We start from the raw sequence: 10705 nt of genomic DNA, 5'->3' as shown, positions 1-10705 counted from the left end.
ATATGTGACCAAATATTTTATTTATAAAAGGACATCCAAATATTGGTGATAGCATTTTCTTTGTTTTCACTCATTGCATTATAGTGTAAAACATACTTGTACTTTACAATATTCAAAATAAGCTCTCTTTCTATTACCATTAAAAAAATGATATTATAATTGATTTTAAAATAAGAGGAGGAAGAAGACAAGAAAGTTTTGCTTCAAAAAGAATCAAGCAACTTAATTAAAGAAAGAAAATCATACCATGTAAGCCTAAATGTAATTCAAATATTGACCTCCAAATTATGTGGATTGGAAATTCATCATTAATAACCTTTATTTAAAAAGTAAACATATTTATTTAAGATATATAAACTATTTGCATTACACATGAATTCTGCTTCAATCTTTTGATATTAATATTGACATGATCTAAAAATATATATGTTACAATAGAATAATTATGATCTAAAATAGTAAAATTGTAGTATATGACACATCAAACATGATCTACATCAATGTTTGATGTTAACAAAATAGGTCAGTGAGAATATTCAGATTTCTTGTAGATGGAATATATTTGAATACGAATCCAATATTTTCTTATTAAGATCATCATTTTTATTTATACATTAAAAATCTTGGATCTAATTATCAATACAAGATAGACTTGCTGAAATTTAACCATAAATCTTTCTTCCCTAGTCTAGCTTGTTATGCGTCTACATTCATTGCTTTAGCTTGTTCATTTGACAGTGCTTAAACTCTACATAAGTCTTTTAAACATTGGGTTTTGTAGATCTACATCAATAATGCTATTCAATACACATTCATAAATGACGTAAAAAATATTATGGATTTAAAAATTCTAACATGTGTATTGAGCTTTCTCGCAACTTTAGGTAGCCCTGTATTATCTCAGTATTATTCTCAACTATTTAATACCATTTGCACTTGTCGTCCTCGTACCTAACTATGAGCTAGGTGCTAATCTCTACAAAAATTTACCAAAGATAATAAAAAGTCAAACATAATTCTTTTTTAAATTCATGAAAGCATAGTGAAATTTTCTCAAAATTTTTGTTGTTTCCAATATCAAATACTGAAATTTTCAAAAGAAATCATTGTGTTTTAGTTTTTTTGTGAAATTTAGTCAATGGTGTAATTTGTAGAGAGGATAGTTGTGTCAGCTAGGCATATGACCATGGCCATTTTTCATTTTTTAGTAGTATACATTTAGAGGCATAGTAGTAATTGGTAAAATATAAACTTATATAATTTCTTAAATTGATTTATATTGTTAATTTATTAAAAAAAAATAGTATTTTATATAATTTAATAAAATATATAAACCTAGAAACTTTGAGATATAAAGATTTTTTATAAATATTGTTAGGTTTGGTAGCTTTAGACAGCTTTCGTCCAAATGTTATTAATTAGTAAATAATTATTTTTCTAACTAATGGGTTAGAATAGGGATACATATTTGTTAATTAATTGACCACTTTTAGAAGCAACTAAAAATTGACTTGGTTGGGTTTGTTAAGTTGTTTCCAATCTTGATCATCAATTGAGAATCAATCTCGTCCATTGGTTTTCCAATAGGAATAGTATGTAATGGGGTCAAGGGCATTTGGAAAAAAATAAGTTTATAGAAGCATTTGCTATCAGCATAAATGCTAATGCTGATGCTATGGGGGAGCCTTGCAGAAATTTGTTTGTCATTGATGACAACATAGAAATAAGATCGTATAAGACTGACATAGCAGCTAACTGATATTTATGCATTATAGACATCGCATTGCATATGTATCCATGTGTGGTTACCAACTTATACTACAGAATGTATTTTACATATGGGAAAGTGCACAAAACATAAATCGATAGCGTACGGAAGATATTAACAATTTACAGAGAACTACAAGAAAATAAAGCAATGGAAAAACAGTTTATGTTGTATAACCAATATAGAGAATTGTGTTTCGAATGAAGGGTTTGTTGGAAATATAGAAGGAGTATCTGGGGGGGGTGTTGAATTAGTAAACCATTAAGATAAATCCCAGATCCCTTAGATGTCAACAATAAAATTTAGGCTAAGAAAATTGATTGCTACTATTACTCAGTAAACAAACTGAAAATGCTGTAACTCGATAAATGTAGAGTGTGAATTATTTTTTAGCAGATCCTAAAACATTAATAGTAATTAATTTGCAAGCATAAGAGAAATAGCATGAACACATGAGACACCAGATTTAACGTGGAAACCTAATATGGGAAAAACCACCCATGTAACTAGTTACTACTTTTCACTCTTCTAAAGTGAACCCTATTATGATCCAACCCTGTTAAAGCTTACAAAATACACTATTATGTGTGACCTTGTTAGAGGATTTAATCACCTTGTTAGGAGTGGCCTTGCAAGAGGTCTTAAAACAATTCAATGGAATTTCCACCTTGTTAGAGGGTTTACAACTGGTTGTTAAACCAACTTTGTTAAGAGATTTTAGATCACTGCTACAATTGTTAGAGAGTAACAATGAAATGACCTGATTGTGATGAAATTGAATTGTCGAATCCAAATCTCTTTTTTGCTTAACTTGATCCTTCCTAGTCAAATATTACTTTTTCGCTCCACAAGGATATCAACTTATCCTTCAAGTTCGCTTCCACTCTTTCCTTCTTAATTCAATCAACATACTTACACACACACTCTTGAAAACCACAACTTGACCTTATATTAATATCATCCAGATTTTCAAGTCAGCTCGATAAAAATTAGAATGACCACTAATCATTACAATAGTCGACTAGAACCAATACTTAAAATTATTAAGATTCTCATGCTAAAACAAAAAAATCCTTTATTAGCCAACCCTGCTAGGTAAACACTGGTTTTGAGATGATTTCCTATGTCAACCAATAGAAGCTTGGTTAAGACTGTGAACTTGCAAAAATCCTTTGGTAACCGAGTGAACTTGGTTAGAACTAACTCTGTCCAAATTTCCTTTGTTAAGCATGTGAACTTGGTTAAAACTATTTTCTGCCATAATTTCCTGCTACACCCAAGTGAGCTCGGTAGACATTGTCTCTGCAGAATAAACTTCAAGAATGCTTGGTAGACAAGGAAAATTGTCTTGTTGACCAAGTGAGCTCAGTAAGCACTAACTGAAAACTGATATGACATTTGTGTGACATCAAAGACAACACACAATTAGACAATTGTATCCAACAATCTCCCTCTTTGGCATTGATGGCAACACAACATGTCATAGCATAATGAAATTTGAGAACAAGACTTTCTCTGATAGAAAGTTTCTCCCTCTTAAATATTTTACAAAAAAAATCTTCTTCTTTCATGTAGTAATCTCACTCTATGAAGGAATTACATAACTTCTCCCTCTTGAAATGACAAAAACAAATTTCAGAAAGATATGACAATAATCTTCTCTGTCTTTGACAACACATGCCAAAGACAACATATACCAAATTAGTATCAATGTACCTTGAGTACTAATTCATATACAATATTCTCTTGACTATGTTGCATCAACTAATTGATCTTCAACTTGGTTCCTATTGATGCCTCACTAAAACTTCATTTAGTGAGCTTCAAATAGGGAAATGACCCCTAACTTACCTCTTAGATATAGGAAGGCATCCTTAGGTAATGGCTTGGTGAATATGTCTGCAATCTATTCTTTTTCAGATGTTAGCAATTTGTTCTTTTCAGCTAGCATATTCCATTCTCACTTGCTTATCTTCCACCAATTCTCTTACATAGTGATACTTGATTGCAATATGCTTTGTTTTGGCATGCATTACATGCTTTGTTTTGGCATGCATCATAGGCTTCTTTGATATGTTACTGGAACTTATGTTATCACAATACAGTATCATAGGCTCAGTTACCTCTTCTTTCATACCTTGCAACAGATGTTTAATCCATACAATACTAGTGCAATTGATAGCAACTGCAACATACTCAGCTTCTACTATAGGTAATCAATCTTTTACCTAAGAAAAATGCTCCTCCATTGGTGTTTTTTCTATCATCAATATTACCTCCCCAATCTACATTAGTGTAGGCTCTCAACTCAAAATTTTCACTTTTCTTGTAGTACAAACTAAAGTCATCTATTCCCTTTAGGTACCTCAGTATTCTCTTTACTACCATCAGATGGTTTTCTTTTGCAATTGCAAAAAATCTTGCCACTATTCCAAAAACTAATGCAATGTCTGGTCTACTATGTACAACATACTACAACTTCCAATCATTGATCTATACACTGTCTGATTTACTTCAGCTGACTCATCATTCTTAGAAAACTTATGTCCTATTATTATTGGTTTGCTAATTGGTTTTGAGTCTTCTAATCCAAATGTCTTAAGTATCTCCTTGATGTATTTGGATTGGGTCACAAATATGCCATGCTTTAGTTGATGTACTTGCAAACCAACAAAGAATTTGATTTCTCCAAACATTGCCATCTCAAACTCATGTTTCATTTGATCAGCAAAATCTTTGCATAGAACATCTTTTCCTCCAAATATTATATCATCAACAAAGATTTCAGATATCATAATCTCTTTACCTTCTTCTGCCTTGATGTATAGGTTTTTGTTGTCATTTGTTCTCTCAAATCTTGTCTTCACAAGATATTTGTCCAGTCTCTCATACCATGCTCTAGGTGCTTGCTTTAAACCATAGAGTGCCTTTTGTAGTTTGCAAGCCATATCCTTGTTTTTGTCATCAACAAATCCCTCAGGTTGCGCTATGTATACTTCCTCTTCTAGTATACCATTTAGAAAAGTAGACTTTGCATCCATTTTGTAGACTTTAAATCTTTTGTAAGCAGCATATCCAAGTAGTGTTCTGACTCCTTCCATTCTTGTAACAAGGGAAAATGTTTCCCTATAATCCAATCCTTCTTCTTGTGCATAGTCTTTGCAGACTGATCTAGTCTTATTGCTTGTTATCTCACCATTCTCATCAAGTTTGTTTTTAAATACCCAAATTTTGTACAATTACATTCTTATCAGCTAGTATAGGAACTAGGTCCATGCTTTGTTCTTCTCAATCTTATCTATCTCTTCTTTCATAGCTTTATATAGTCATTATCTTGTAGTGCATCTTTCATTATTTTGGATTCAATCTTGCTCACAATTAAGAAAGTACCATATTAAAGAATTTCAATATAGCCCGTTAGGACTACTCTATTAAGAGATTTAACTAATTCACCTTATAGAATGATTCAACAATGATCCCGTGGCTAGCACTTGATTGCTTGATGATAGATCACCTCTAAACTGATATCTTCTCAATCCTTCTTGATTAGATGTCTCTCTGTTGTATGCCCTTCCCTTCCTTTATTCTCTTTTAGCTGATTCTGCAATGCAATCTTAGAACATAACTCCTTAGCCACTATGAATGCTCTATTTGCATATGCAAACTTCTCTATTCAATCCTTCATTCACCTTCTTCACACTATTGAGAGTTTAGGGTTTTCCCTCCTTAAGAAGACTTAGATGACATAGGGTTAGGTATGAATCAACAATTGTGATTCATCCATTTTGCTGCTTAAATCTTTCCTTTTCTGATTGGATGCATGTAATTGCATTGGGAATACAACATAAGATTCATCTTTATCTCCAAAATATCATTTTTCAATCTTTGGTCAACTCAAAAATGGTTTACATAGTTGTTTGTGCCATTACAAACAACTATTAAAAAATTGTGTCACTCGACATATGAAGTCTATGATGCTCGACATATACTATCTTCTATTCTAAGACTTGGCATTTGTATCACTCGACATGGTCTGCTTGCTCGGCTCATGAATCACTCAGCATACACTATCTTCTCGGCACTTGGGTAACTTGGCACATGAGTGGCTCGACACTCACTGTGGACTCGACATGCTCTATTATATACATGTTGTGCTCAGAATATATTACTTATTCAACATGAACTAAGTAAATGACATAAGTGTGTAGACACTCATTAGTCAAAACCAATCTGAGATCAACAATATATAGATTGTAGTTACCAAACATCAACTAGTAGACTTTATGTTTTATGGTATCTTTTAAAACTGCAATGTGGTGTTCTATTATTTTACTTGTGATATTATCTACTACTTTAATACTATTTGCCATATGTTCTGGTCGTTAGATAAGGGGACTCTGAACTTCTTTTTAATGCTAGACATGGGTCATTAAATCCTATTTTTTGTTGGCCTCTAGGTTGTTAATTGACTGTAACTGACATTGTCATTGGTTTTTTTTGGGTCATTCAACCATTTTTTACTTCTTTCTAATATCAAAAACATCAAATCCAAACTTTTATTTACAAAGAGAAAGTATATTACAAGTATTACTCCCATAGTTCCAAGACCTCATGTGAGAACATAAATCAAATCATCCTTATTAGCAAATGTGAAAAAAAGTATTAGACATAACATTAATTTCTACATGGCCTTAAAATTTTCATTGAGAAGAAATCCATTTCCTTATCCAATCAATAGAAGGATGGAAGGAAAGGAACTTACCTAGTAGAGATAGAGCAAGCTTCTCCATTGTTTCCTTTAAGAACTCACTAGGGACCTTGACAATAACCACATTAACCTCAAGAGAGAATTTTCCTACGAGGCCTCAAATGTAAAACTTCCCATTTTGGGGTAATTGATGCCCATCATCTTGTCCACATATGTTGACAAAGTCTCTTTCAAAAATAATGATTTGGAGGAAATTGAAGGATAACTAGAGATCCAATGATGATCTTCCTAACTCAAAATAAGGAGTATCTATCATATTGACTCCAATTGCTAAGGACTAGAGTGGGATCCAATACATTGGAAAGGGTGGAAGATAGGGAAACCTCTAGGTCAAGTCCCCAACTTGTTATCCCCTAACTATCTTACCTAGGGCAGCAAATGAAAACCATAATAGAGAGCACCAGAGCTAGTGAAAATAGTATCCTTGAAACCATGTTGATTAGATATTCATCATTCATAACCACTATCCTAAATAATATATTGGATTTGTTCAAGACGTATATACGATTTTAAATCATAAATGAATTCTTCTTGAATGTTTCTAATTGATATTGACATTAATTAAGAATTGTATTCTTATTTTGATGGATTAATTACAACCTAAATTATCTAAAAGGTGTGATGCAAGATACGATGATACAATACATAAATCAATAAATAACATCAATGTTTAATATTAATATTATAGACTAATGAGAATATCCAAAGCTTCACATAAGTGGAATATAATTAACATAAATAAAAAACCTTCCTATTAAAATTGTTATTTTAGATGATGATTTCTTATTTCTTAAAGATAGAATATGTTTCAAATAGCTATGGAGGTTAGTTAAACTCGAGGTAAGACATAAATTATTCTCTCTACATTATGCCGATGTACAAAATTTCAGATTGAGTAGATCTAGCTTGGTAATGCTATCCCATGATGATGAAAATTAAATAAATTCTACCATGTTTATTTATTTATTTTTAATTGCCACTGACATTAAGCATGTTCCTCTTTGACCTGCATTATCTCAGTATTATACTCACAGATTTGATAGCATTTGGATTTCCTAAGTTTTTATCTTAACAAATTTGATTATTTATTGAATGGAGTATTTTTAGTTATTTAATTTAAGTTCAATGCTATTTGGCTTTTTCATGTTAGTTAATTTGATTACTTAGAATTCAAGTTGAAAATCATTTGGATTTGATTAGTTAATCACAGTATTTTATTGAAATTTTTAAAAAAGTTGAATGTCGGATGAGGTCAGGATGGTTTCCTTGTTGATTTTGATGGCATGGATGTCCCTCAGTTTTTGGCTCTAAGCAGAAGAGGTTTCAAGCACTAGCGGGCCCATATCGGGTCCCTAGAAAGTCTATGTGGTGGCCTTTATTGTGCAAGTTTCGTGCCTCGTTGGGTTGCCTCAAAAGTTTGAAGCCTCCATAAAAAGAAAAAAAAAGTTTAATGTCATTTTTTTTCGATGAATAGTCTCTTCCTTATATTAAAAAAATACAATAAAGTTACATATTCACCAAAAAAGGAACCAGGGGAAATAAGATCACCTTGTGAGTTCAAAAAGCGAGTTCTTTACACTAATGAATGGAAGAGGTTGTGTAGCGTTGTGAATGATTTTATATCCATAGGTCCCCTTTTTTAAAAATATTTAACTTTAGTATTAAAAATAAGTTTTGATTACATTAAGTATGAGAGGGCCCAAACCTTAATAGTAAAAATAATTTCTCTTATTATTAATTCATTATAACTTTATTTAGTTTGTATTTTGCAGCATAATTAGATATTATCATCCATGGTAATTATTTACCAAATTTATATTATCTGCAAATGGCAAGGTTCTTGCTGGACTCGTCAATTTTTTTGGGTTTATGAAGACTATGGATTTGTATTTTTTTCTCATCTTCTTTTAATCTAAATCTGTGTTTGCATGGAAGAATGAGAACAAAGTCTTTTTCATGGAAAAATGAGAAAAAAGTCTCTTCAAAATCAGAGTATAGTGAAAGAAAGAGAGGGCGGCTCAAGTCAGTTTTCTTTGAAAAAACTTTTAGGAATGAACCAAGGTACAAATTTTCTTTACTTGTTCATTAGTTTAATCTTCAAAACCATTCTCTTCAAGTCAAAAGAAGAATAAAAGTTTTTTTGACTGATTCAATCCTTTGATAGAACAAAGATGAAGTTTTACATTAATCTTGAAAAGAACAATCAGTTTGAAAAGAGGAATTTTTTTAAATTTGTCAAAGAGACTTAAAAGAATTCCTTCTAAAAATAAAAAGCATGAAAAGTATGTCATTCAGTTTTTCTTCAGGCTATCAAAATGATTTTAGATTTTTAAAAAAAAGAGGGAAAGAACAGCCAGGAAACAATTTTATAAGAAATTTTTTGAAAGACATTTTTGTAAAGAGGTTTAGTTATTAAATGAATCTCCTTTGCTTGCTACTGTCAGGTTTTTGCAAAGATTCAAAATGGAAAATTTTAACTGTCAAAAGAATTTTGTTAGGGCATTTTCATGTAAACCCTAAACATTTTTTTCTTAAAGTAGTATAAAAAGAAGACAATTGTAAAAGATGAAATAAAATGACAATCAAAACAAATTTCAGTTATGACTATATGGAGAAATTTCTTTTTCAAAATAGTTTCTCAAATGAATTTTTTTCTGAGACAAAATGCATAGAAATGAATGAGGTTTTGACAAATAAAAGACACTATTGAGAAGAAAATAGCTTTCCTCATGAAAGCTAAATGATTTTTCTTTGAGGTTTAAACTCGGAATACTATATGCACTAGTTTTGAAGAAAACAAAGGAAGATACAACAGATAGTTTAATAAGGAAAGAACATTTGAGTGGTAACTAATTCTAGTTGGTTTCTCGAATAGCATTTTAGAAAGAGGGTTTCTTAACAACCCTAACTGGTTCAGTTTGGTTTACTTATAACTGATCAATTTCAAATTTCATCTGTATATATAAAGATCATTTGTAATCCTCAGATGGATATGTGTGCATAAAGCATAAAAGAAGACATATATACATTTGAGGAGATCTGAAAAGGTTGAAAGTTTTATTATAATCTTGTGTACATGTATAGATGTCATATACACATTTGTATATGTATATAAGGTTGTAATTACAACATTGATAAAGGCTTGAACACCCTAAGTAGTAGTAGCTGCTAATTGTAAAAGAGGTTGAACTCAATAAAGGATACAGGTTCATGGAGTGGTTTTTCTCCCTGTGACAAAACTGTGAGAATTTTTGAGGGTTTTCCACTTGACACAAAATTGGTGTCTCTTCGTTTTGTGAGTTGTCATTATTCTGTTTATAATGGATGTTTATATTTCAATATGATTTGATTACACTGCTACTGTAAATTGTGAATTGAATTAACTGAAATCAGATTTTTAAATGGTTAAATAGTGTTCTAATTCACCCCCACTCCTCTCAGAAACTTGATACTTCCAACAAACATATCTAGTTTTGAGAATGAGCTAGATAGAGGAAATCATTGGTTTTAAAAATCTGCAATGCAATGATGTTTCAAATTTAATATGCAAATTTGTTCAGGAGTCTCAAAAGAATATTGTGCGACTCTCCTATCCATTAATTTTTCACTTTATGAGAATAATTCATAGAAATTCATTTTTTTTCCCAAATCAATATGCAGTTCTAAATAGGGACTGCAAAAATACTTTTTATCATAAGATTTTAAAATTAAAATTTTTATTTTTATAGTCTCTAGGAACATGTTTCTTCAATCTATCCTAAATGTTCTTTATTCCCATGCTGAAATGGGAGCTTTGAATACAAAGTGTTGATGTCCATTTAAATAGAATGAAGAGGAATTTTGTTAGATATTATATGAGGAAATTCTTTGCAGGCATATCGAAAATGTGAGAGGTCAGCTAAGACAGAATACATCGTAAGGATGCCATATTAGAATGAAATAGAATTATTTTGAGTTGTGCAAGAGGGTTGAAAATATTAAATTACTTACATGTTGATGGACATTGAGGACAAACTTGAAAATGGACAAGTCAACTCATCACATGCATATGTCGTGTTGAAGACGGGTTGTATGATGTTTGAATGCATTTCTCCACTTTTTTAGTGAAATGTCTTTGTTTGGCTATTTCTCACTACTTTCCGCATCCTTTGAATTCTATTCTTCAAGGA

The sequence above is a fragment of the Cupressus sempervirens genome, chromosome 2, assembly GCF_028749045.1.
Source record: "Cupressus sempervirens isolate cs-2001-9-10 chromosome 2, ASM2874904v1, whole genome shotgun sequence".
Lineage (NCBI taxonomy): Eukaryota > Viridiplantae > Streptophyta > Pinopsida > Cupressales > Cupressaceae > Cupressus > Cupressus sempervirens.
The sequence above is the reverse complement of the archived record's forward strand: the minus strand, read 5'-3'. Positions refer to the sequence as shown.